The sequence below is a fragment of the Ranitomeya imitator genome, chromosome 5 (genome assembly GCF_032444005.1).
Source record: "Ranitomeya imitator isolate aRanImi1 chromosome 5, aRanImi1.pri, whole genome shotgun sequence".
Lineage (NCBI taxonomy): Eukaryota > Metazoa > Chordata > Amphibia > Anura > Dendrobatidae > Ranitomeya > Ranitomeya imitator.
Genome location: NC_091286.1, coordinates 220,837,758 through 220,864,540, shown reverse-complemented (window position 1 = coordinate 220,864,540; position 26,783 = coordinate 220,837,758). Strand labels below are relative to the sequence as shown.

Sequence of the window (26,783 nt, the reverse complement as noted above, 5' to 3'; positions counted from 1 at the left end):
CTGGATGAATGTCTGCATGACAAACAACTCTGCTTTCTCATGAATCGTAGCAAGTGAGGACACGGTACAGGTTGCTGCTATATCAGAATTCAAGCATTTTCATGGCACATTTCTCATAGAAATTTAATCCTTTGCAGCTTTTTTTTATTAGGGGCTCATCTGGTTAAGAAGATTCATAAATCAGGGCGAGCAGCCTGGAGCCAAAAATGCTGCAAAGTTGTACTTGGCAAACAGCACATGGAGCAGCACAGCTGAATATGCAGAACAGCAGGTGGATATAAGAAACAAGGAGCACTAGATGCAGCAGAGACCGATGTGTGAGCTACACAGGATCAGCAGAGTCGGAGATTCAGACTCACTAGGATATTATGCCTTGCGCAGGCGTGTACTATGGAGGACAGAGAATGAACTTCAATCCAATATTGCAGCCAGCATGCAGCCAGCGGGTAAGGAAAGAGTGAATCACACACCCGAAAACCCCGCCCCTATGGCTGAAAATTGTTCCCTCCAAATTCAGGTGACAGAGTCCCTTTAAGCTTTGCAATCTGCCTCGAAAGTAGTTTTCGACCACATATGGGGTATTGGTGTACTCAGGAGAAATCGCACAACAAATTTTAAACTCCGCTTTCTCCTGTTACCCTTGTGAAAATGAAAAAAATTATGACTAAAACAACATTTTTGTGAGGACTTTTTTTTTTCATTTGACAAATAAACATTCTGTGAAAATTCTGTGAAGCACCTAAGGGATCAAGGTGCTCACCACATGTCTAGATAAATTCCTTAAGGTATCTAGTTTCCTAAATGGGGTCACTTGTGGGGGTTTCACTGTTTAGGCACATCAAGGGCTCTCCAAACAAGACATGACACCCACAGACCATTCCATCAAAAGTCTGCGTTCTTTCTAAGCCCTGCCGTGCTCCCAAATTATAGTTTTACCACACATACAGGGTATCTACATACTCTGGAAAAATTGCACAACAAATTTCGGTTCCATTTTCTCTTGTTACCCTTGTGAAAATTAAAAAAATTGCAGCTAAAATAAAATTTTCAAGGACAAAATATGTGTCACGATCCAATTTTGGATGCGTGGCAGCTCTGGTTCCTCTATAAATTAAATGTAGCTTTTTTCCTTTTCAGTCCAGCGAGGGTTAATCAGTTATCCTCGCTGTAACTGCAGAGTTGCTAGGCCATCTGTTGTGGGTGGTGACCACTCCCACAATACTTTAAAAGGTCACCTGATGCATCAGCTGACTGTTGGTGATAGTTATTCTATGGAGACCAGCCGTGCTGTTGCAGCTTTCTGGTGTCAGCTACTTCTGGTGTATGGAGTCCAGTTTCTGTGTAATCTGCGGTGTGAGGCTTAGCAGCAGAGTGTGGAAGCTAAGTGTGGTGTTTTTTCCTCTTTTGTCTCGTGTTTGTTACTGTCCCCTGTGTTCTTCCATCTGGTGGTGAGGCTAGCACACTTTCTGGCCAGTGCACTAGCCAGGGCAGTGTGGGGTGGCAGCAAGGGACGAGGTTCCCGGTGTGAGGAAGGACCCATTTAGGGCATTAGGGGATTGCAGGGACAGGCTCAGGTTTGAGCTCAGGTGGTGACCATCCCTCAATTCCCTATCGGTAGAGCCTTCCTCTCCCCTTTTCCATCCTGTTGTGTGTTCCGCTGACTGACCCCCCATTGGATCGTTGTACATATCGTGACAATATGATTTTTTTTAACTTCACAGCTCAACGTTATAAACTTCTGTGAACCACCTAGGAGATCGAGGTGTTCACCACACATCTAGATACTTTCCTTGTGGGGTCTAGTTTACAAAATGGCATCACTTGTGGGGGTTTCACCTGTTTAGCCACATCAAGGGCTCTCCAAATGTGACATGGTGTCCGTTTATGACTCCAGCCAATTTTGCATTCAAAAAGTCAAACAGTGCTCCTTCCCTTCCGAGCCCTGCAGTGCGCACAAAAAGTAATTTTACCCCATGTATGGGGTATCGGCATACTCAGGAGAAATTGCACAACAATTTTTGTGGTCAATTTTCTCCTGTCATCCTTGTAAAAATATAAAATTTGGAGCTAAAAGAACATTTCTGTGAAAAAAATTTGATTTTTTATTTTCACGGCCCAACGCTATAAATTTCTGTGAAGCCCCTTGGGATTCAAGGTGCTCATCACATATCTAGATAATTTACTTGAGGGGTTTAGTTTCCAAAATGTGGTCACTTGTGGAAGGTTTCTACTGTTCAGGCACATCAGTGGCTCTCCAAACACGACATGGTATCTGCTCCCGATTCCAGCAAATTTTGCTTTCAAAAAGTCAAACCATGATTCTTCAATTTCGAGCCCTACCATGCGCCCGAACAGTATTTTTCCCCATAAATAGGGTATCAGTATTCTCAGGAGAAATTGTACAACACATTTTTGGGTCCATTTTCTCCTGTTACCCTTGCAAAAATAAAGAAATTTGGGACTAAACTAAAATTTTTGTGAAAAAGTTGCAGTGTGCAGGCACCGAGAAAGGTCAAAGCACCTCAGCGCATATGCACTGCAGTACTTTGCTCTGCCCTCAACAGGGAAGAAAAGTATGTGCAGGAGTGTTATGCCGAGGACACTGTGTGGATGATGTGAGGACGCGTCATCCACCAAAGCAAGAAAGAAGATGGTGATCGTAAAATGGGAGGCACCAGACCAAGAACATCAACACCCCGCAGGTGAGTATAATAAAAGTTATTTTTCTTCTCTTGCAGGTTGGGTTTGGGGCTTATATACAGCATTTTAGAATTCTGCATATCAGCCCTGAAAGGTGGTGACCATATCTCATATTGGTCAAACCTGGTGACAGGTTCCTTTTAAGCACAAAGAAAGAAGCAGGAAATGCATGGAGGAAATTAAAACGGCAGTCATGAACTCTATAGATGTAAATTCATCTTTGAGGTGAGGTAAAAGAGAAAGCTCAGCAAGACCTTTCAGTATTTCCCACTTCTATTTTCTCACTGTACTTCTCACTCTCCCTGGGATTGGCAAATGCTAGGAGAATGTTACCTGCCAACTGTAAAGTTTGGCATGCCCCACCAATCAGCGTGTGAAACAGCTGATGCGATGACGTCATTTCATCGCTTCAGCTGTGTACTGCGGAGAGTCAGAGCACTGGAGAGACCCCATATGCTGGACATTGGGAGGCTGTGTAGGCCTTATAGGCTGGACATTGGGAGGCTATGTGGGCCTCATATGCTGGACATGGGGAGGCTGTGTGGGCCTCGTACAATATATAGAAGAGGCTGTATTCGGGTTCAAACGGTATGTAGGGTAATGTCGGCATACTTAATTCTACTCAATATTGAGTGAAAATTAATATTAATTAAAAATATTATATTAATAATTATATGTTGATATTAATTTTGAGCTTAATTCATTTCAGCCTATTGGTTCAGTCCTCCACAACAGTAATGGTCTCTTATGTGACCCCTTGTGAAAATTAATTGCCCTGCGGCATATATGCATATCAGGATAAGGGTGGGGGCCAATTATAAGGATGGGGACATGCATACCAGTATCGGGGTTGAACGCAGTGAATATTCATTTCTCTTCAGCAGAGGGCACTGGAGTTAGCCGCAGCAGCGGGCTCCAGCCTTCAGTCACCCCCTGCTCCACCGATGCCGCTCCCCCTCCTATCCCAAAGACACCTACAAAATCTTGTCAACCCCTTCACAACCTTTAACGTATAGATATGTCATACGTCATGTGTCTTCTTTTGATGGGGGCTCCGGTGCTGAGCCCACATCGATCCACCAGAGGCTGTTAACATTTTAAATGACTGGCAGCGGCATTTAACTTGGGCGCTTCTTAACCCCTTCATGACCCAGCCTATTTTGACCTTAAAGACCTTGCCGTTTTTTGCTATTCTGACCAGTGTCCCTTTATGAGGTAATAACTCAGGAACGCTTCAACGGATCCTAGCGGTTCTGAGATTTTTTTTCGTGACATATTGGGCTTCATGTTAGTGGTAAATTTAGGTCAATAAATTCTGCGTTTATTTGTGATAAAAATGGAAATTTGGCGAAAATTTTGAAAATTTCGCAATTTTCACATTTTGAATTTTTATTCTGTTAAACCAGAGAGTTATGTGACACAAAATAGTTAATAAATAACATTTCCCACATGTTTACTTTACATCAGCACAATTTTGGAATCAAAATTTTTTTTTGCTAGGAAGTTATAAGGGTTAAAATTTGACCAGCGATTTCTCATTTTTACAACAAAATTTACAAAACCATTTTTTTAGGGACCACCTCACATTTGAAGTCAGTTTGAGGGGTCTATATGGCTGAAAATACCCAAAAGTGACACCATTCTAAAAACTGCACCCCTCAAGGTACTCAAAACCACATTCCAGAAGTTTATTAACCCTTCAGGTGCTTCACAGCAGCAGAAGCAACATGGAAGGAAAAAATGAACATTTAACTTTTTAGTCACAAAAATTATCTTTTAGCAACAATTTTTTTATTTTCCCAATGGTAAAAGGAGAAACTGAACCACGAAAGTTGTTGTCCAATTTGTCCTGAGTACGCTGATACCTCATATGTGGGGGTAAACCACTGTTTGGGCGCACGACAGGGCTTGGAAGGGAAGGAGCGCCATTTGACATTTTGAATCAAAAATTGGCTCCACTCTTTAGCGGACACCATGTCACGTTTGGAGAGCCCCCGTGTGCCTAAAAATTGGAGCTCCACCACAAGTGACCCCATTTTGGAAACTAGACGCCCCAAGGAACTTATCTAGATGCATAGTGAGCACTTTGAACCCCCAGGTGCTTCACAAATTGATCCGTAAAAATGAAAAAGTACTTTTTTTTCACAAAAAAATTCTTTTAGCCTCAATTTTTTCATTTTCACATGGGCAACAGGATAAAATGGAACCTAAAATTTGTTGGGCAATTTCTCGTGAGTACACTGATACCTCATATGTGGGGGTAAACCACTATTTGGGCACATGGTAAGGCTCGGAAGGGAAGGAGCGCCATTTGACTTTTTGAATGAAAAATTATCTCCATCGTTAGCGGACACCATGTCGCGTTTGGAGAGACCCTGTTTGCCTAAACATTGGAGCTCCCCCACAAGTGACCCCATTTTGGAAACTAGACCCCCCAAGGAACTTATTTAGATGCCTAGTGAGCACTTTAAACCCTCAGGTGCTTCACAAATTGATCTGTAAAAATGAAAAAGTACTTTTTTTTCACAAAAAAATTCTTTTCGCCTCAATTTTTTCATTTTCACATGGGCAATAGGATAAAATGGATCATAAAATTTGTTGGGCAATTTCTCCCGAGTACGCCGATACCTCATATGTGGGGGTAAACCACTGTTTGGGCACTCGGCAGGGCTCGGAAGGGAAGGCGCGCCATTTGACTTTTTGAATGGAAAATTAGCTCCAATTGTTAGCGGACACCATGTCGCGTTTGGAGAGCCCCTGTGTGCCTAAACATTGGAGATCCCCCAGAAATGACCCCATTTTGGAAACTAGTCCACCAAAGGAACTAATCTAGATGTGTGGTGAGGACTTTGAACCCCCAAGTGCTTCACAGAAGTTTATAACGCAGAGCCATGAAAATAAAATAAAAAAATTATTTTCTCAAAAATGATCTTTTAGCCTGCAATTTTTTATTTTCCCAAGGGTAACAGGAGAAATTTGACCCCAAAAGTTGTTGTCCAGTTTCTCCTGAGTACGCTGATACCCCATATGTGGGGGTAAACCACTGTTTGGGCACATGCCGGGGCTCGGAATTGAAGTAGTGACGTTTTGAAATGCAGACTTTGATGGAATGCTCTGCGGGCGTCACGTTGCGTTTGCAGAGCCCCTGATGTGGCTAAACAGTAGAAACCCCCCACATGTGACCCCATTTTGGAAACTAGACCCCGAAAGGAACTTATCTAGATGTGTGGTGAGCACTTTGAACCCCCAAGTGCTTCACAGAAGTTTATAATGCAGAGCCGTGAAAATAATAAATACGTTTTCTTTCCTCAAAAATAATTATTTACCCCAGAATTTTTTAATTTTCCCAAGGGTAACAGGAGAAATTTGACCCCAATATTTGTTGTCCAGTTTCTCCTGAGTACGGTGATACCCCATATGTGTGGGTAAACTACTGTTTGGGCACATGCCGGGGCTCGGAATTGAAGTAGTGACGTTTTGAAATGCAGACTTTGATGGAATGCTCTGCGGGCGTCACGTTGCGTTTGCAGAGCCCCTGATGTGCCTAAACAGTAGAAACCCCCCACAAGTGACCCCATTTTAGAAACTAGACCCCCCAAGGAACTTATGTAGATATGTGGTGAGCACTTTGAACTCCCAAGTGCTTCACAGACGTTTACAACGCAGAGCCTTGAAAATAAAAAATAATTTTTCTTTCCTCAAAAATGATGTTTTAGCAAGCATTTTTTTATTTTCACAAGGGTAACAGGAGAAATTGGACCCAGTAATTGTTGCGCAGTTTATCCTGAGTATGCTGGTACCCCATATGTGGGGGTAAACCACTGTTTGGGCACACGTCGGGGCTCGGAATTGAGGGAGCACCATTTGACTTTTTGAATACGAGATTGGCTGGAATCAATGGTGGCGCCATGTTGCGTTTGGAGACCCCTGATGTGCCTAAACAGTGGTAACCCCTCAATTCTACCTCCAACACTAACCCCAACACACCCCTAACTCTAATCCCAACTGTAGCCATAACCCTAATCACAACCCTAACCTCAACCCTAATTCCAACCCTAACCCTAAGGCTATGTGCCCACGTTGCGGATTCGTGTGAGATTTTTCAGCATCATTTTTGAAAAATCCGCGGGTAAAAGGCACTGCGTTTTACCTGCGGACTTTCCGTGGATTTCCAGTGTTTTTTGTGCGGATTTCACCTGCGGATTCCTATTGAGGAACAGGTGTAAAACGCTGCGGAATCCGCACAAAGAATTGACATGCTGCGGAAAATACAACGCAGCGTTTCCGCGCGGTATTTTCCGCACCATGGGCACAGCGGATTTGGTTTCCATATGTTTACATGGTACTGATGGATCCGCAGCCAAATCCGCACCGTGTGCACATAGCCTAATTCTAAAGGTATGTGCACACGCTGCGGAAAATGCTGCGGATCCCCAGCAGTTTCCCATGAGTTTACAGTTCAATGTAAACCTATGGGAAACAAAAATCGCTGTACACATGCTGCGGAAAAACTGCATGGAAACGCAGCGGTTTACATTCCGCAGCATGTCACTTCTTTGTGCGGATTCCGCAGCGGTTTTACAATTGCTCCAATAGAAAATCGCAGTTGTAAAACCGCAGTGAAATGCGCAGAAAAAACGCGGTAAATCCGCCATAAATCCGCAGCGGTTTAGCACTGCGGATTTATCAAATCCGCAGCGGAAAAATCCGCAGAGGACCAGAATACGTGTGCACATACCGAAACCCTAGCCCTAACCCTAACCCTAACCCTAGCCCTAACCCTAACCCTAGCCCTAACCCTACCCCTAACCCTACCCCTAACCCTAACCCTAGCCCTAACCCTACCCCTAGCCCTAACCCTAACCCTAGCCCTAACCCTACCCCTAACCCTACCCCTATTCTAACATTAGTGGGAAAAAAAATTCTTTATTTTTTTATTGTCCCTACCTATGGGGGTGACAAAGGGGGGGGTCATTTATTATTTTTTTATTTTGATCGCTGAGATATAATCTATCTCAGTGATCAAAATGCACTTTGGAACGAAGGCAGATTCGACGGGCGCACTGCGCATGCGCCCGCCATTTTGGAAGATGGCGGCGCCCGGGAGGAAGACGGATGGACCCCGGCAGGATCGGTAAGTATGATGGGGTGGGGGGGAGCACGGGGGGGGTGATCGGAGCATGGGGGGGTGGATCGGAGCGCGGGAGGGGTGGAACGGAGCACGGGGGGGTGGAACGGAGCACGGGGGGTGGAACGGAGCACGGGGGGGTGTAACGGAGCACGGGGGGGTGGATCGGAGTGCAGGGGGGGTGATTGGAGCACGGGGAGGGTGATTGGAGCACGGGGGGAGCGGACAAGAGCACGGGGGGAGCGGAGCACAGGACGGAGAGGAGCCGGAGCAGTGTACCGGACAGATTGGGGGGCTGGGGGGGCGATCGGTGGGGTGGGGTGGGGGCACATTAGTGTTTCCAGCCATGGCCGATGATATTGCAGCATCGGCCATGGCTGGATTGTAATATTTCACCAGTTATAATAGGTGAAATATTACAAATCGCTCTGATTGGCAGTTTCACTTTCAACAGCCAATCAGAGCGATCGTAGCCACGGGGGGGTGAAGCCACCCCCCCTGGGCTAAACTACCACTCCCCCTGTCCCTGCAGATCGGGTGAAATGGGAGTTAACCCTTTCACCCGATCTGCAGGGACGCAATCTTTCCATGACGCCACATAGGCGTCATGGGTCGGATTGGCACCGACTTTCATGACGCCTACGTGGCGTCATGGGTCGGGAAGGGGTTAAGTACGTCATAAGACCAACACCCATCAGCGTCCCTGTCACGTGATCGTGGGGTTCAGAAGGGGTGGCATGACAGCCAGTGTCTGAAAAAGACCCCGCGTTAGTCATTGCAGAGCTTTTATGAATGCTAGCCCTTGCCTGGTGTTCATAGGAGATGATGATTTCTGCTGGCACTGCTAACAATAGGGGACTATTGAACCAAGTAAAAAGTAGAAAATAAAGTTTAAAAAAATGTAAACGTTCAAATCACCCCCCTCTTTGCCCCATTAAAAAAACAATACAAAAATACACATATTTGGTGTCTCTGAGTTTAGAAATGTCCGATGTATAAAAATATAAAAACAATTCATCCGATCAGTAAATGGCATAGAAAAAAAAAAAACTTCAGAGTTACGTTTTTTTGGTTGCCACAATATTACAATAACAGGCGATCAAAACGTCCTATCTTCCCTTAAATAGTGTCAATAAAAGAGTCAGCTTGGTGCACAAAAAATACAGTAAGCCCTCACCCAGCTCCAGGTTCTGAAAAATAGAGATGCTATAGGTCTCAGAAAATTGCACAAATTTTTTTTCTTACAAACCTTGGATTTTTTTTTCACCACTTAACCCCTTTACCCCCAAGGGTGGTTTGCACGTTATGGACCGGGCCAATTTTTACAATTCTGATCACTGTCCCTTTATGAGGTTATAACTCTGGAACGCTTCAACAGATCCCGGTGATTCTGACAATGTTTTCTCGTGACATATTGTACTTCATGATAGTGGTAAAATTTCTTTGATATTACCTGTATTTATTTGTGAAAAAAACGTAAATTTGGCAAAAATTTTGAAAACTTCGCAATTTTCCAACTTTGAATTTTTATGCAATTAAATCACAGAGATATGTCACAAAATACTTAATAAGTAACATTTCCCACATGTCTACTTTACATCAGCTCAATTTTGGAACCAAATTTTTTTTTTGTTAGGGAGTTATAAGGGTTAAAAGTTGACCAGCAATTTCTCATTTTTCCAACACCATTTTATTTTAGGGACCACATCTCATTTGAAGTCATTTTGAGGGGTATATATGATAGAAAATACCCAAGTGTGACACCATTCTAAAAACTGCACCCCTCAGGGTGCTCAAAACCACATTCAAGAAGTTTATTAACCCTTCAGGTGATTCACAGGAAATTTTGGAATGTTTAAATAAAAATGAACATTTAATTTTTTTTCACAAAAATTTACTTTACAGGAGAAAATGGACCCCAAACGTTTTTGTACAATTTGTCCAGAGTACGCCGATACCCCATATGTGGGGGTAAACCACTGTTTGGGCGCATGACAGAGTTCGGAAGCGAAGGAGCGCCATTTGACTTTTTAATGCAAAATTGACTGGAATTGAGATGGGACGCCATGTTGCGTTTGGAGAGCCACTGATGTGCCTAAACATTGAAACCCCCCACAAGTGAAACCATTTTGGAAAGTAGACCCCCTAAAGAACTTATCTAGAGGTGTGGTGAGCACTTTGACCCACCAAGTGCATCACAGAAGTTTATAATGCAGAACCATAAAAATAAAAAATCATTTTTTTTCACAAAAATTATCTTTTCGCCCCCAATTTTTTCTTTTCCCAATGGTAAGAGAAGAAATTGGACCACAAAAGTTGTTGTACAATTTGTCCTGAGTACGCTGATACCCCATATGTGTGGGTAAACCACTGTTTGGGCGCATGGGAGAGCTCGGAAGGGAAGGAGCGCCGTTTGACTTTTCAATGCAAAATTGACAGGAATTGAGATGGGACACCATGTTGCGTTTGGAGAGCCACTGATGTGCCTAAACATTGAAACCCCCCACAAGTGACACCATTTTGGAAAGTAGACCCCCTAAGGAACTTATCTAGAGGTGTGGTGAGCACTTTGACCCACCAAGTGCTTTACAGAAGTTTATAATGCAGAACCATAAAAATAAAACAAAACTTTTTTCCCACAAACATTATTTTTTAGCCCCGTTTTGTATTTTTCCGAGGGTAACAGGAGAAATTGGACCCCAAAAGTTGTTGTCCAATTTGTCCTGAGTGCGCTGATACCCCATATGTGGGGGGGAACCTGGTGGTTAAGAGCACACAAAGTGACCTGATAGTTGCTAATAACATAGGACGAGCTCTGAGACGTGGGAACTCTGCTGACCGCAATCCCTAATCCTATCACACCACACTAGAGGTAGCCGTGGAGCGCTCCTGACCAGACCTAGGCGCCTCGGGCACAGCCTGAGAAACTAGCTAGCCTGAAGATAGAAAAATAAGCCTACCTTGCCTCAGAGAAATTCCCCAAAGGAAAAGGCAGCCCCCCACATATAATGACTGTGAGTAAAGATGAAAATACAAACACAGAGATGAATAGATTTTAGCAAAGTGAGGCCCGACTTACTGAATAGACCGAGGATAGGAAAGATAGCTTTGCGGTCAACACAAAAACCTACAAACAACCACGCAGAGGGCGCAAAAAGACCCTCCGCACCGACTAACGGTACGGAGGTGCTCCCTCTGCGTCCCAGAGCTTCCAGCAAGCAAGACAAACCAATATAGCAAGCTGGACAGAAAAAATAGCAAACAAAAGTAACACAAGCAGAACTTAGCTTATGCAGGCCACAAGGACGATCCAGGCGAGAGCAAGACCAATACTGGAACATTGACTAGAGGCAAGGAACAAAAAACTAGGTGGAGTTAAATAGAGCAGCACCTAACGACTTAACCTCATCACCTGAGGAAGGAAACTCAGAAGCCGCAGCCCCACTCACATCCACCAGAGGAAGCTCATGGACAGAACCAGCCGAAGTACCACTCATGACCACAGGAGGGAGCTTGACCACAGAATTCACAACAGTACCCCCCCTTGAGGAGGGGTCACCGAACCCTCACCAGAGCCCCCAGGACGACCAGGATGAGCCAAATGAAAGGCACGAACCAGATCGCCAGCATGAACATCAGAGGCAAAGACCCAGGAATTATCTTCCTGACCATAACCCTTCCACTTAACCAGGTACTGGAGTTTCCGTCTCGAAATACGAGAATCCAAAATCTTCTCCACTATATACTCCAACTCCCCCTCAACCAAAACCGGGGCAGGAGGATCAACGGATGGAACCACAGGTGCCACGTATCTCCGCAACAATGACCTATGGAATACATTATGGATGGAAAAAGAAGCTGGAAGGGTCAAACGAAAAGACACAGGATTAAGAACCTCAGAAATCCTATACGGACCAATGAAACGAGGCTTAAACTTAGGAGAGGAAACTTTCATAGGAATATAACGAGACGACAACCAAACCAAATCCCCAGCACGAAGTCGGGGACCCACACAGCGCCTGCGGTTAGCAAAACATTGAGCCTTCTCCTGGGACAATGTCAAATTGTCCACTACATGAGTCCAAATCTGCTGCAACCTATCCACCACAGTATCCACACCAGGACAGTCCGAAGACTCAACCTGCCCTGAAGAGAAACGAGGATGGAAACCAGAATTGCAGAAAAACGGCGAAACCAAAGTAGCCGAGCTGGCCCGATTATTAAGGGCGAACTCCGCCAAAGGCAAAAAGGACACCCATTCATCCTGATCAGCAGAAACAAAAAATCTCAGATATGTTTCCAAGGTCTGATTGGTTTGTTCAGTTTGGCCATTTGTCTGAGGTTGGAAAGCTGAGGAAAAAGACAAATCAATGCCCATCCTAGCACAAAAGGCTCGCCAAAACCTCGAAACAAACTGGGAACCTCTGTCAGAAACGATGTTCTCCAGAATGCCATGTAAACGAACCACATGTTGGAAAAACAATGGCACCAAATCAGAGGAGGAAGGCAATTTAGACAAGGGTACCAAATGGACCATCTTAGAGAAGCGATCACAAACCACCCAAATGACCGACATCTTTTGAGAGACGGGGAGATCCGAAATAAAATCCATAGAGATATGTGTCCAGGGCCTCTTCGGGACCGGCAAGGGCAAAAGCAACCCACTGGCACGAGAACAGCAGGGCTTAGCCCGAGCACAAATCCCACAGGACTGCACAAACAAACGCACATCCCGCGACAGAGACGGCCACCAAAAGGATCTAGCCACCAAATCTCTGGTACCAAAGATTCCAGGATGACCAGCCAACACCGAACAATGAACCTCAGAGATAACTCTACTCGTCCATTTATCAGGGACAAACAGTTTCTCCGCTGGGCAACAGTCAGGTCTATTAGCCTGAAATTTTTGCAGCACCCGCCGCAAATCAGGGGAGATGGCAGACAAAATTACCCCCTCTTTGAGAATTCCCGCCGGCTCAGGCAAACCCGGAGAGTCGGGCACAAAACTCCTAGAAAGGGCATCCGCCTTCACATTCTTAGAGCCCGGAAGGTACGAAACCACAAAGTCAAAACGGGAGAAAAACAGCGACCAACGAGCCTGTCTAGGATTCAACCGTTTGGCAGACTCGAGATAAGTCAAGTTCTTGTGATCAGTCAAGACCACCACGCGATGCTTAGCTCCTTCAAGCCAATGACGCCACTCCTCGAATGCCCACTTCATGGCCAGCAACTCTCGATTGCCAACATCATAATTACGCTCAGCAGGCGAAAACTTCCTGGAAAAGAAGGCACATGGTTTCATCACCGAGCCATCAGAACTTCTTTGCAACAAAACAGCCCCTGGTCCAATCTCAGAAGCATCAACCTCGACCTGGAACGGGAGCGAAACATCTGGCTGGCACAACACAGGGGCAGAAGAAAAACGACGCTTCAACTCCTGAAAAGCTTCCACAGCAGCAGAAGACCAATTGACCACATCAGCACCCTTCTTGGTTAAATCAGTCAACGGTTTAGCAATACTAGAAAAATTATTGATGAAGCGACGATAAAAATTAGCAAAGCCCAGGAACTTTTGCAGACTCTTCAAAGATGTAGGCTGAGTCCACTCATAAATGGCCTGAACTTTAACAGGGTCCATCTCGATAGTAGAAGGGGAAAAAATGAAACCCAAAAATGAAACCTTCTGAACACCAAAGAGACACTTTGACCCCTTCACAAACAAAGAATTAGCACGCAGGACCTGGAACACTATTCTAACCTGCTTCACGTGAGACTCCCAATCATCCGAGAAGACCAAAATATCATCCAAGTATACAATCAGGAATTTATCCAGGTACTCTCGGAAGATGTCATGCATAAACGACTGAAATACTGATGGAGCATTGGAAAGCCCGAATGGCATAACCAGGTACTCAAAATGGCCCTCGGGCGTATTAAATGCTGTTTTCCATTCATCGCCCTGTTTAATACGCACAAGATTATACGCACCACGAAGATCTATCTTGGTGAACCAACGAGCCCCCTTAATCCGAGCAAACAAATCAGACAGCAGCGGCAAGGGGTACTGAAATTTGACTGTGATTTTATTTAGAAGGCGGTAATCAATACAAGGTCTCAGCGAACCACAAAAAAGAACCCTGCTCCCAATGGTGACGACGGGCGAATATGACCCTTCTCCAAGGATTCCTTTACGTAACTCCGCATAGCGGCGTGCTCAGGCACAGACAAATTAAACAGTCGACCTTTAGGAAACTTACTACCAGGAATCAAATTGATAGCACAATCGCAATCCCTATGCGGAGGTAGGGCACTGGACTTGGGCTCATCAAATACATCCCGGTAATCCGACAAGAACTCTGGGACCTCAGAAGGGGTGGATGAAGAAACAGACAGAAATGGAACATCACCATGCACCCCCTGACAACCCCAGCTGGACACAGACATAGATTTCCAATCCAATACTGGGTTATAGACTTGTAGCCATGGCAACCCCAACACGACCACATCATGCAGATTATGCAACACCAAAAAGCGAATATCCTCCTGGTGCGCAGGAGCCATGCACAAGGTCAGTTGGGTCCAGTACTGAGGCTTATTCTTGGCCAAAGGCGTAGCATCAATTCCTCTCAGTGGAATAGGATACTGCAAGGGCTCCAAGAAAAACCCACAGCTCCTAGCAAACTCCAAGTCCATCAAATTCAGGGCAGTGTTGAGAATTCTGTGGCTGAATTCACTCCTGTGGTCACAAGTGGTACTGCAGCTTCTGAGCTTCCTCCCTCAGGTGTTCTGGTGAGCTCGTTAACTGCTTCATTACTTAACTCCGCCTGATGCTGCTATCCTTGCTCCTTGTCAATGTTTCAGTGTTGGATCTGAGCTTCTCCTGATTGTTCCTGTGACCTGCTGCTCTGTATAGCTAAGTGCCTTTTGCTTTTTTGTTGCTTTTTTTCTGTCCAGCTTGTCTTTTGTTTTGCTGGAAGCTCTGAGACGCAAAGGGTGTACCGCCGTGCCGTTAGTTCGGCACGGTGGGTTTTTTTTTGCCCCCTTTGCGTGGTTTTGCTTTAGGGTTTTTTGTAGACTGCAAAGTTCGCTTTACTGTCCTCGCTCTGTCCTAGAATATCGGGCCCCACTTTGCTGAATCTATTTCATCCCTACGTTTTGTCTTTTCATCTTACTCACAGTCATTATATGTGGGGGGCTGCCTTTTCCTTTGGGGAATTTCTCTGGGGCAAGTCAGGCCTATTTTTCTATCTTCAGGCTAGCTAGTTTCTTAGGCTGTGCCGAGTTGCCTAGGTAGTTGTTAGGCGCAATCCACAGCCGCTTTTAGTTGTGTTTAGGATAGGATCAGGTGTGCAGTCTACAGAGTTTCCACGTCTCAGAGCTCGTTCTTGTATTTTTGGGTATTTGTCAGATCACTGTGTGCGCTCTGATCGCTAAGCACACTGTGTTTCTGGATGGTCTTCATAACACCTGTCATTAGCAGACATAACAGTACAAGGAGCCAAACTAATGATTCTCAATAGAGGGAAAGAAAAAGTTCTGACATTTTTTTTTTTTTTTCTGCTCTGTGTTCACTTTTTTTTTTTCCCCTAGACATTTGGGTGATTCTGGACACAGGTGTGGACATGGATATTCAGGGTCTGTGCTCTTCAATGGATAATCTCGTTATATATGTACAAAAAATTCAAGATACTATTGATCAGAAATCTATGTTAGAACCAAGAATTCCTATTCCTGATTTGTTTTTTGGAGATAGAACTAAGTTTCTAAGTTTCAAAAATAATTGTAAGCTATTTCTGGCCTTGAAACCTCATTCTTCTGGTAATCCTATTCAACAGGTTTTGATTATTATTTCTTTTTTGCGCGGCGACCCTCAAGACTGGGCATTTTCTCTTGCGCCAGGAGACCCTGCATTGAGTAGTGTCGATGCGTTTTTCCTGGCGCTCGGATTGCTGTACGATGAGCCTAATTCAGTGGATCAGGCTGAGAAAAATTTGCTGGCTTTGTGCCAGGGTCAGGATGATATAGAAGTATATTGTCAGAAATTTAGGAAATGGTCAGTACTCACTCAGTGGAATGAATCTGCGCTGGCAGCTTTGTTCAGAAAGGGTCTCTCTGAGGCTCTTAAGGATGTCATGGTGGGATTTCCTATGCCTGCTGGTTTGAATGAGTCTTTGTCTTTGGCCATTCAGATCGGTCGACGCTTGCGCGAGCGTAAATCTGTGCACCATTTGGCGGTACTGCCTGAGGTTAAACCTGAGCCTATGCAGTGCGATAGGACTATGACTAGAGTTGAACGGCAGGAATGCAGACGTCTGAATGGTCTGTGTTTCTACTGTGGTGATTCCACTTATGCTATTTCTGATTGTCCTAAGCGCACTAAGCGGTCCGCTAGGTCTGCCGTCATTGGTACTGTACAGTCCAAATTCCTTCTGTCCATTACCTTGATATGCTCTTTGTCGTCGTTTTCTGTCATGGCGTTTGAGGATTCGGGCGCTGCCCTGAATCTGATGGATTTGGATTATGCTAAACGTTGTGGGTTTTTCTTGGAGCCTTTGCGGTGTCCTATTCCATTGAGAGGAATTGATGCTACACCTTTGGCCAAGAATAAACCTCAATACTGGGCCCAGCTGACCATGTGCATGGCTCCTGCACATCAGGAAGTTATTCGCTTTCTGGTGTTGCATAATCTGCATGATGTGGTCGTGTTGGGGTTGCCATGGCTACAAACCCATAATCCAGTATTGGATTGGAATTCCATGTCGGTATCCAGCTGGGGTTGTCAGGGGGTACATGGTGATGTTCCATTTTTGTCGATTTCGTCATCCACCCCTTCTGAGGTCCCAGAGTTCTTGTCTGATTATCAGGATGTATTTGAAGAGCCCAAGTCCGATGCTCTACCTCCGCATAGGGATTGTGATTGTGCTATCAATTTGATTCCTGGTAGTAAATTCCCTAAAGGTCGATTATTTAATTTATCCGTGCCCGAACACGCCGCTATGCGCAGTTATGTGAAGGAATCCCTGGAGAAGGGACATATTCGCCCATCGTCATCACCACTGGGAGCAGGGTTCTTCTTTGTAGCCAAGAAGGATGGTTCGCTGAGACCGTGTATTGATTACCGCCTTCTTAATAAGATCACTGTTAAATTTCAGTATCCCTTGCCATTGTTATCTGACTTGTTTGCTCGGATTAAGGGGGCTAGTTGGTTCACTAAGATAGATCTTCGTGGTGCGTATAATCTGGTGAGAATCAGGCATGGAGATGAATGGAAAACTGCATTCAATACGCCCGAAGGTCATTTTGAGTATCTAGTGATGCCGTTCGGACTTGCCAATGCTCCATCTGTGTTTCAGTCTTTTATGCATGACATCTTCCGTGAGTATCTGGATAAATTCCTGATTGTTTACTTGGATGACATTTTGATCTTCTCAGATGATTGGGAGTCTCATGTGAAGCAGGTCAGAATGGTTTTTCAGGTCCTGCGTGCTAACTCTTTGTTTGTGAAGGGATCAAAGTGTCTCTTCGGTGTGCAGAAAGTTTCATTCTTAGGGTTCATCTTTACCCCTTCTACTATCGAGATGGATCCAGTTAAGGTCCAAGCCATCCAGGATTGGATTCAGCCGACATCTCTGAAAAGTCTGCAAAAGTTCCTGGGCTTTGCTAATTTTTATCGTCGCTTCATCTGTAATTTTTCTAGCATTGCCAAACCATTGACCGATTTGACCAAGAAGGGTGCTGATTTGGTTAATTGGTCTTCTGCTGCTGTGGAAGCTTTTCAGGAGTTGAAGCGTCATTTATGTTCTGCCCCTGTGTTGTGTCAGCCAGATGTTTCTCTTCCGTTCCAGGTCGAGGTTGATGCTTCTGAGATTGGAGCAGGGGCGGTTTTGTCACAGAGAGGTTCTGATTGCTCAGTGATGAAACCATGTGCTTTCTTTTCCAGGAAGTTTTCGCCCGCTGAGCGTAATTATGATGTGGGCAATCGAGAGTTGCTGGCCATGAAGTGGGCATTCGAGGAGTGGCGTCATTGGCTTGAAGGAGCTAAGCATCGCGTGGTGGTATTGACTGATCATAAGAACTTGACTTATCTCGAGTCTGCCAAGCGCTTGAATGCTAGACAGGCCCGTTGGTCGTTATTTTTTGCCCGCTTCGACTTTGTGATTTCGTACCTTCCGGGCTCTAAAAATGTGAAGGCGGATGCTCTGTCTAGGAGTTTTGTGCCCGACTCTCCGGGTTTATCTGAGCCAGCGGGTATCCTCAAGGAAGGAGTCATTGTGTCTGCCATCTCCCCTGATTTGCGGCGGGTGCTGCAAAAATTTCAGGCGAATAAACCTGATCGTTGTCCAGCAGAGAAACTGTTCGTCCCTGATAGGTGGACTAATAAACTTATCTCTGAACTTCATTGTTCGGTGTTGGCTGGTCATCCTGGAATCTTTGGTACCAGAGAGTTAGTGGCTAGATCCTTCTGGTGGCCATCTCTGTCACGGGATGTACGTACTTTTGTGCAGTCCTGTGGGATTTGTGCTAGGGCTAAGCCCTGCTGTTCTCGTGCCAGTGGGTTGCTTTTGCCCTTGCCGGTCCCAAAGAGGCCTTGGACACATATTTCGATGGATTTCATTTCTGACCTTCCCGTTTCTCAAAAGATGTCAGTCATTTGGGTGGTCTGTGATCGCTTTTCTAAAATGGTCCATCTGGTGCCCTTGGCTAAATTGCCTTCCTCCTCTGATTTGGTACCTTTGTTCTTTCAGCATGTGGTTCGGTTGCATGGCATTCCTGAGAATATTGTTTCTGACAGAGGTTCCCAGTTTGTTTCAAGGTTTTGGCGAGCCTTTTGTGGTAGGATGGGCATTGACCTATCCTTTTCCTCGGCTTTCCATCCTCAGACTAATGGCCAGACCGAACGAACCAATCAGACCTTGGAAACATATCTGAGATGTTTTGTTTCTGCAGACCAGGATGATTGGGTGTCCTTTTTGCCGTTGGCTGAGTTCGCCCTTAATAATCGGGCCAGCTCGGCTACCTTGGTTTCTCCATTTTTTTGCAATTCTGGGTTCCATCCTCGTTTCTCTTCAGGACAGGTTGAGTCTTCGGACTGTCCTGGTGTGGATTCTGTGGTGGATAGGTTGCAGCAGATCTGGACTCAGGTAGTGGACAATTTGATCTTGTCCCAGGAGAAAGCTCAACTTTTCGCTAATAGCAGACGCCGTGTGGGTCCCCGACTTCGTGTTGGGGATCTGGTTTGGTTATCTTCTCGTCATATTCCTATGAAGGTTTCCTCTCCTAAATTTAAACCTCGTTTTATTGGTCCGTATAGGATTTCTGAGGTTCTCAATCCTGTGTCTTTTCGTTTGACCCTCCCAGACTCCTTTTCCATACATAATGTATTCCATAGGTCGTTGTTGCGGAGATACGTGGCACCTATGGTTCCATCTGTTGAGCCTCCTGCCCCGGTTTTGGTGGAGGGGGAATTGGAGTATATTGTGGAGAAGATTTTGGATTCTCGTGTTTCTAGACGGAAACTCCAGTATCTGGTTAAATGGAAGGGTTATGCTCAGGAAGATAATTCCTGGGTTTTTGCCTCTGATGTTCATGCTTCCGATCTTGTTCGTGCCTTTCATGCGGCTCATCCTGGTCGGCCTGGGGGCTCTGGTGAGGGTTCGGTGACCCCTCCTCAAGGGGGGGGTACTGTTGTGAATTCTGTGGCTGAATTCACTCCTGTGGTCACAAGTGGTACTGCAGCTTCTGAGCTTCCTCCCTCAGGTGTTCTGGTGAGCTCGTTAACTGCTTCATTACTTAACTCCGCCTGATGCTGCTATCCTTGCTCCTTGTCAATGTTTCAGTGTTGGATCTGAGCTTCTCCTGATTGTTCCTGTGACCTGCTGCTCTGTATAGCTAAGTGCCTTTTGCTTTTTTGTTGCTTTTTTTCTGTCCAGCTTGTCTTTTGTTTTGCTGGAAGCTCTGAGACGCAAAGGGTGTACCGCCGTGCCGTTAGTTCGGCACGGTGGGTTTTTTTTTGCCCCCTTTGCGTGGTTTTGCTTTAGGGTTTTTTGTAGACTGCAAAGTTCGCTTTACTGTCCTCGCTCTGTCCTAGAATATCGGGCCCCACTTTGCTGAATCTATTTCATCCCTACGTTTTGTCTTTTCATCTTACTCACAGTCATTATATGTGGGGGGCTGCCTTTTCCTTTGGGGAATTTCTCTGGGGCAAGTCAGGCCTATTTTTCTATCTTCAGGCTAGCTAGTTTCTTAGGCTGTGCCGAGTTGCCTAGGTAGTTGTTAGGCGCAATCCACAGCCGCTTTTAGTTGTGTTTAGGATAGGATCAGGTGTGCAGTCTACAGAGTTTCCACGTCTCAGAGCTCGTTCTTGTATTTTTGGGTATTTGTCAGATCACTGTGTGCGCTCTGATCGCTAAGCACACTGTGTTTCTGGATGGTCTTCATAACACCTGTCATTAGCAGACATAACAGGGCAGCGCCTGAATCCACAAATGCCATGACAGAATAGGACGACAAAGAGCAGATGAAAGTAATGGACAAACGAAATTTCGACTGTACCGTACCAATGGTGGCAGACCTAGCGAACCGCTTAGTGCGCTTAGGACAATCGGAAATAGCATGAGTGGAATCACCACAGTAAAAACACAGCCCATTCCGACGTCTGTGTTCTTGCCGTTCAGCTCTGGTCAAAGTCCTATCACACTGCATAGGCTCAGGTTTATGTCCAGATAATACCGCCAAATGGTGCACAGATTTACGCTCACGTAAGCGTCGATCGATCTGAATGGCCAAAGACATAGACTCATTCAGACCAGCAGGCATAGGAAATCCCACCATGACATCCTTAAGGGCTTCAGAGAGACCCTTTCTGAAAATTGCTGCCAGCGCACATTCATTCCATTGAGTGAGCACAGACCACTTCCTAAACTTCTGACAATATATCTCTACCTCATCCTGACCCTGACACAGAGCCAGCAAATTTTTCTCTGCCTGATCCACTGAATTAGGTTCATCATAAAGCAATCTGAGCGCCAGAAAAAACGCATCAATATTACATAATGCAGGATCTCCTGGCGCAAGGGAAAATGCCCAGTCTTGAGGGTCGCCACGTAGTGAAGAAATAATGATCTTAACTTGTTGAACTGGGTCACCAGAGGAGCGGGGTTTCAAAGCCAGAAATAGTTTACAATTATTTTTAAAACTCAGAAACTTAGCTCTATCTCCAGAAAACAAATCAGGAATAGGAATTCTAGGTTCTAACATAGAATTCTGAACCACGAAGTCTTGAATATTTTGTACTCTTGCAGTGAGATGATCCACACAAGAAGACAGACCTTCAATGTCCATCACTACACCTGTGTCCTGAACCACCCAAATGTCTAGGGGAAAAGAAAGACAAAACACAGTGCAGAGAAAAAAAAATGGTCTCAGAACTTCTCTTTTCCCTCTATTGAGAAGCATTAGTACTTTGGGCCTCCAGTACTGTTATGAACTGGTGATTCAGAACCACAATGGACCTGGTGGTTAAGAGCACACAAAGTGACCTGATAGTTACTAATAACATAGGACGAGCTCTGAGACGTGGGAACTCTGCTGACCGCAATCCCTAATCCTATCACACCACACTAGAGGTAGCCGTGGAGCGCTCCTGACCAGACCTAGGCGCCTCGTACACAGCCTGAGAAACTAGCTAGCCTGAAGATAGAAAAATAAGCCTACCTTGCCTCAGAGAAATTCCCCAAAGGAAAAGGCAGCCCCCCACATATAATGACTGTGAGTAAAGATGAAAATACAAACACAGAGATGAATAGATTTTAGCAAAGTGAGGCCCGACTTACTGAATAGACCGAGGATAGGAAAGATAGCTTTGCGGTCAACACAAAAACCTACAAACAACCACGCAGAGGGCGCAAAAAGACCCTCCGCACCGACTAACGGTACAGAGGTGCTCCCTCTGCGTCCCAGAGCTTCCAGCAAGCAAGACAAACCAATATAGCAAGCTGGACAGAAAAAATAGCAAACAAAAGTAACACAAGCAGAACTTAGCTTATGCAGGCCACAAGGACGATCCAGGCGAGAGCAAGACCAATACTGGAACATTGACTAGAGGCAAGGAACAAAAAACTAGGTGGAGTTAAATAGAGCAGCACCTAACGACTTAACCTCATCACCTGAGGAAGGAAACTCAGAAGCCGCAGCCCCACTCACATCCACCAGAGGAAGCTCATGGACAGAACCAGCCGAAGTACCACTCATGACCACAGGAGGGAGCTTGACCACAGAATTCACAACAGGAACCACCGTTTGGGCACATGGGAGGGCTCGGAAGGGAAGGAGCGCCATTTGGAATGCAGACTTAGATGGAATGGTCTGCAGGGGTCACATTGCGTTTGCAGAGCCCCTAATGTATCTAAACAGTAGAAATCCCCCTCAAGTGACCACATATTGGAAACTAGACCCCCCAAGGAACTTATCTAGATGCGTTGTGAGAACTTTGAGCCCCCAAGTATTTCACTACAGTTTATAATGCAGAGCTGTGAAAATAAAAAAATAAAAATTTCCCCCCAAAATTATTTTTTAGCCCCCAGTTTTGCATTTTCCCGAGGGTAACAGGAGAATTGGACCCCAAAAGTTGTTGTCCAATTTGTCCTGAGTGCGCTGATACCCCATATGTGGGGGGAACCACCGTTTGGGCGCATGGGAGGGCTCAGAAGGGAAGGAGCGCTATTTGGAATGCAGACTTAGATGGAATGGTCTGCAGGCATCACATTGAGTTTGCAGAGCCCCTAATGTACCTAAACAGTATAAACCCCCACAAGTGACCCCATATTAGAAACTAGACCCCCCAAGGAACTTATCTAGATGTGTTGTGAGAACTTTGAGCCCCCAAGTGTTTCACTACAGTTTATAATGCAGAGCCGTGAAAATAAAAAATCTTTTTTTTCCCACAAAAATTATTTTTTAGCCCCCAGTTTTGTATTTTCCAGAGGGTAACAGGAGAAATTGGACCCCAAAAGTTGTTGTCCAATTTGTCCTGAGTACGCTGATACCCCATATGTTGGGGTAAACTCCTGTTTGGGCACACGGGAGAGCTTGGAAGGGAAGGAGCACTGTTTTACTTTTTCAACGCAGAATTGTCTGGAATTGAGATCGGACGCCATGTCACGTTTGGAGAGCCCCCAATTATAACTGAAACCCTAATACAAACATACCCCTAACCCTAATCCCAACGGTAACCCTAACCACACTTCTAACCCGGACACACCCCAAACCCTAATCCCAACCCTATTCACAACCGTAAATGTAATCCAAACCCTAACCCTAACTTTAGCCCCAACCCTAACTGTAGCCTTAACCCTAGCCCCAACCCTAACCCTAGCCCTAACCCTAGCCCTAACCCTAGCCCTAAACCTAACCCTAACCCTAGCCCTAACCCTAGCCCTAACCCTAGCCCTAACCCTAACCCCAACCCTAGCCCTGGCCCTAACCCTAACCCTAGCCCTAACCCTAATGGGAAAATGGAAATAAATACATTTTTTTTATTTTTCCCTAACTAAGGGGGTGATGAAGGGGGGTTTGATTTACTTTTATAGCGGGTTTTTTAGCGGATTTTTATGATTGGCAGCCGTCACACACTGAAAGACACTTTTTATTGCAAAAAATATTTTTTGCGTTACCACATTTTGAAAGCTATAATTTTTCCATATTTGAGTCCACAGAGTCATGTGAGGTTTTGTTTTTTGTGGGACGAGTTGATGTTTTTATTGGTAACATTTTCGGGCACGTGACATTTTTTGATCGCTTTTTATTCCGATTTTTGTGAGGCAGAATGACCAAAAACCAGCTATTCATGAATTTCTTTTGGGGGAGGCGTTTATACCGTTCCGCGTTTGGTAAAATTGATAAATCAGTTTTATTCTTCGGGTCAGTACGATTACAGCGATTCCTCATTTATATCATTTTTTTATGTTTTGGCACTTTTATACGATAAAAACTATTTTATAGAAAAAATAATTATTTTTGCATCGCTTTATTCTGAGGACTATAACTTTTTTATTTTTTTGCTGATGATGCTGTATGGCGGCTCGTTTTTGCGGGACATGATGACGCTTTCAGCGTTACCATGGTTATTTATATCTGTCTTTTTGATCGCGTGTTATTCCACTTTTTGTTCGGCGGTATGATAATAAAGCGTTATTTTTTGCCTCGTTTTTTTTTTTTTTTTTCTTACGGTGTTTACTGAAGGGGATTAACTAGTGGGACAGTTTTATAGGTTGGGTCGTTACGGACGTGGCGATACTAAATATGTGTACTTTTATTGTTTTTTTTATTATTTAGATAAAGAAATGTATTTATGGGAATAATATATATATTTTTTTCTTTATTTAGGAATTTTTTTATTTTATTTTTTTTACACATGTGGAATTTTTTTTTTTTTACTTTTTTACTTTGTCCCAGGGAAGGACATCACAGATCACTGATCTGACATTTGGCACAGCACTCTGTCAGATCACCGATCTGTCTGAGAGCACTGAAGGCTTACCAAGCGCCTGCTCTGAGCAGGCACTTGGTAAGCCACCTCCCTCATTGCAGGAACCGGATGCCGCGGCATTCTTGGATCCGGGCCTGCTACAGGGAGGGAGGTAAGGAGACCCTTGGAGCAACACGATCACATTGCGTTGCTGCGGGGGTCTCAGGGAAGCCCGCATGGAGCCCCATCCCTGCGCGATGCTTCCCTATACCGTCCGTGACCGCTCCTGGCACATAGCGCCGGATGTCAGCTGCGATAGGCGCGCTGAACGTACAATTCCGTCTGTGGGAATTAAGGCCCACCCCACATGGACGGAATAGTACGTCCGATGGCAGAAAGGGGTTAAATAAAAAAGAGCCTAGACATGTTTGGTGTATGGAAACTCATCATAATTGGAGAATCATAATGGCAGTTCAGTTTTAGCATATGTGAATATGGTAAATTTAAAAAAAAAAACAATTGTGGAATTGCACTTTTTTTGCAATTTCATCGCACTTGGAATTTTTTTTCCCCATTTTCCAGTACACTTTTGGTAAAATCAATGGTGTTGTTCAAGAGTACAACTCGTCCAACAACAAAAAAGCTCTCACATGGCCATATTGATGGGAAAAAAAGTTACCGCTCTGGGAAGAAGAGAAACAAAAAATGATAACACAAAAATGGAAAATTGCAAGGTCGGGAAAGGATTAATTGCCTTCCCAGAAGAATGAAAATGTTATAGCTGCAAAGTGGTGACTAATGCCATATTTATCACTATGGATTTAGATTAGGGTGTCATAAAAGGTCTTGTGGGTGTTCCAATAAGTGTTTCCATGTAGTGTATCTTAACAAATCACTTAATTATGAAGCGATTTATTAGTCATTTCTTACTCTGATTATCAGTAATTTCCCATACTCTAGTTATATTGAGGAGCCACACTAGTTTGGGAAAGAAAGAAAGAAAGAAAGAAAGAAAGAAAGAAAGAAAGAAAGAAAGAAAGAAAGAAAGAAAGAAAGAAAGAAAGAAAGAAAGAAAGAAAGAAAGAAAGAAAGAAAGAAAGAAAGAAAGAAAGAAAGAAAGAAAGAAAGAAAGAAAGAAAGAAAGAAAGAAAGAAAGAAAGAAAGAAAGAAAGAAAGAAAGAAAGAAAGAAAGAAAGAAAGAAAGAAACAGTAAAGTGTCAGACTGGCTAGTTCTATTAGAGGTGATTCATCTATTTCCGGAAATATTTATGACTGAGCTCCCTAGTCCATGAATTCCCAGAACAGACTGGCATGTTCGTATTATTATAGGTGGGTTTTGGTACATATTTCTCCTCACTGTGTCTGGCATCAGTCATACAGTTCACTGTCTTCATTGTATCCGGACTAATTCTTCCAATTAAGCTCAAATGTACTGTCTTGATGAAAACCTTTCCCCTTGACTTATACTCAATCCAGTCTTATAGTAAAAAGTCAGACTATACAATTCCTGTAATTGGTGTCTTACTGTGTGAAATGCTTTGATAACAAGAAAGGTGACAACATGTAACGTGACCGGAAAATGTCAAACCATTTGCCTGGAAAGCTGCAAAAAAATTTTCCATGTTAAATAAAAGGTGCACGGCTTGTTTGTCTAGTGGGAAATACAGTGTGTCTGTAAAGTCATGGTGCACTTTTATAGTTTACATTTTGGCGCCCTTTCTCTGGCCCAATCATATCAGACCTGTTCATGAGGAGAGATAACAAGAACCAATCAAACAACACAAACTCATTTAAGCTGCTGCTGAGCCCCCAGTTAGATGAACCCGATAAACTGAACTCTAATTAATACACTGCCAGGTCTGTGACATCATGCAACCACAAGCTTACGCCAGCTGCGTGGTTTTCCATGCCAGCTGAGATGTGGACGGTACAGAGGAAAGTTCAGTGTGTTCTGTGGTTCGCTAAATTCGAATCCATGACCAAAGTGCTACGTGAATATCAGTGTGTTTATAACGATGCGCCACTACATAGGAATAACATTACTCGGTGGGATAAGTAGTTGAAGGAAATCGGCAGTTTGGTGGAGAAACCCTGTTCTGGTAGGCCATCAGTCAGTGATGAGTCTCTAGAGGCTATACGGGATAGCTACCTATGGAGGCCTACAAAATCTGTGCGTGCGTGTGCTCGACAATGACACCTAAGCAAGACTACAGTTCATAAGGTGTTAAAGAAACGTCTGTTTTACGGGGTACAAATTGCGGCTGTTGCTGATGTATCAAATAGGCGGATAGACCCAAATGATGCACTTTTGCTACAGACATGCTTCATAAGATCGACAATGATGCAAGATGTTTGTAGAAGATTGTGTTTAGCAATGAGGTGACCTTCCATATCTGTGGATATGTTCATCGCCATAACGTCCGAATATGGGCTGCTGAACATCCTCATGCCTATGTTGAGTACAAACGTAACACCCCTAAAGTGAACGTG

The 26,783-nt window shown here is 44.5% G+C and overlaps 1 long non-coding RNA gene across 2 annotated transcripts; it reads left to right on the top strand.

Annotated features, from left to right (window-relative positions):
• LOC138680633 (uncharacterized) lies at positions 1-25,272 on the top strand. 2 transcript variants are annotated; one of them, XR_011321701.1, is made up of 3 exons: positions 1-64; positions 152-446; positions 25,254-25,272. It is a non-coding gene; the product is annotated as an uncharacterized lncRNA (long non-coding RNA). The 2 variants fall into 2 exon arrangements; XR_011321702.1 differs by having other exon boundaries at positions 138-446.
• The last annotated feature ends 1,511 nt before the right edge of the window (positions 25,273-26,783 follow it).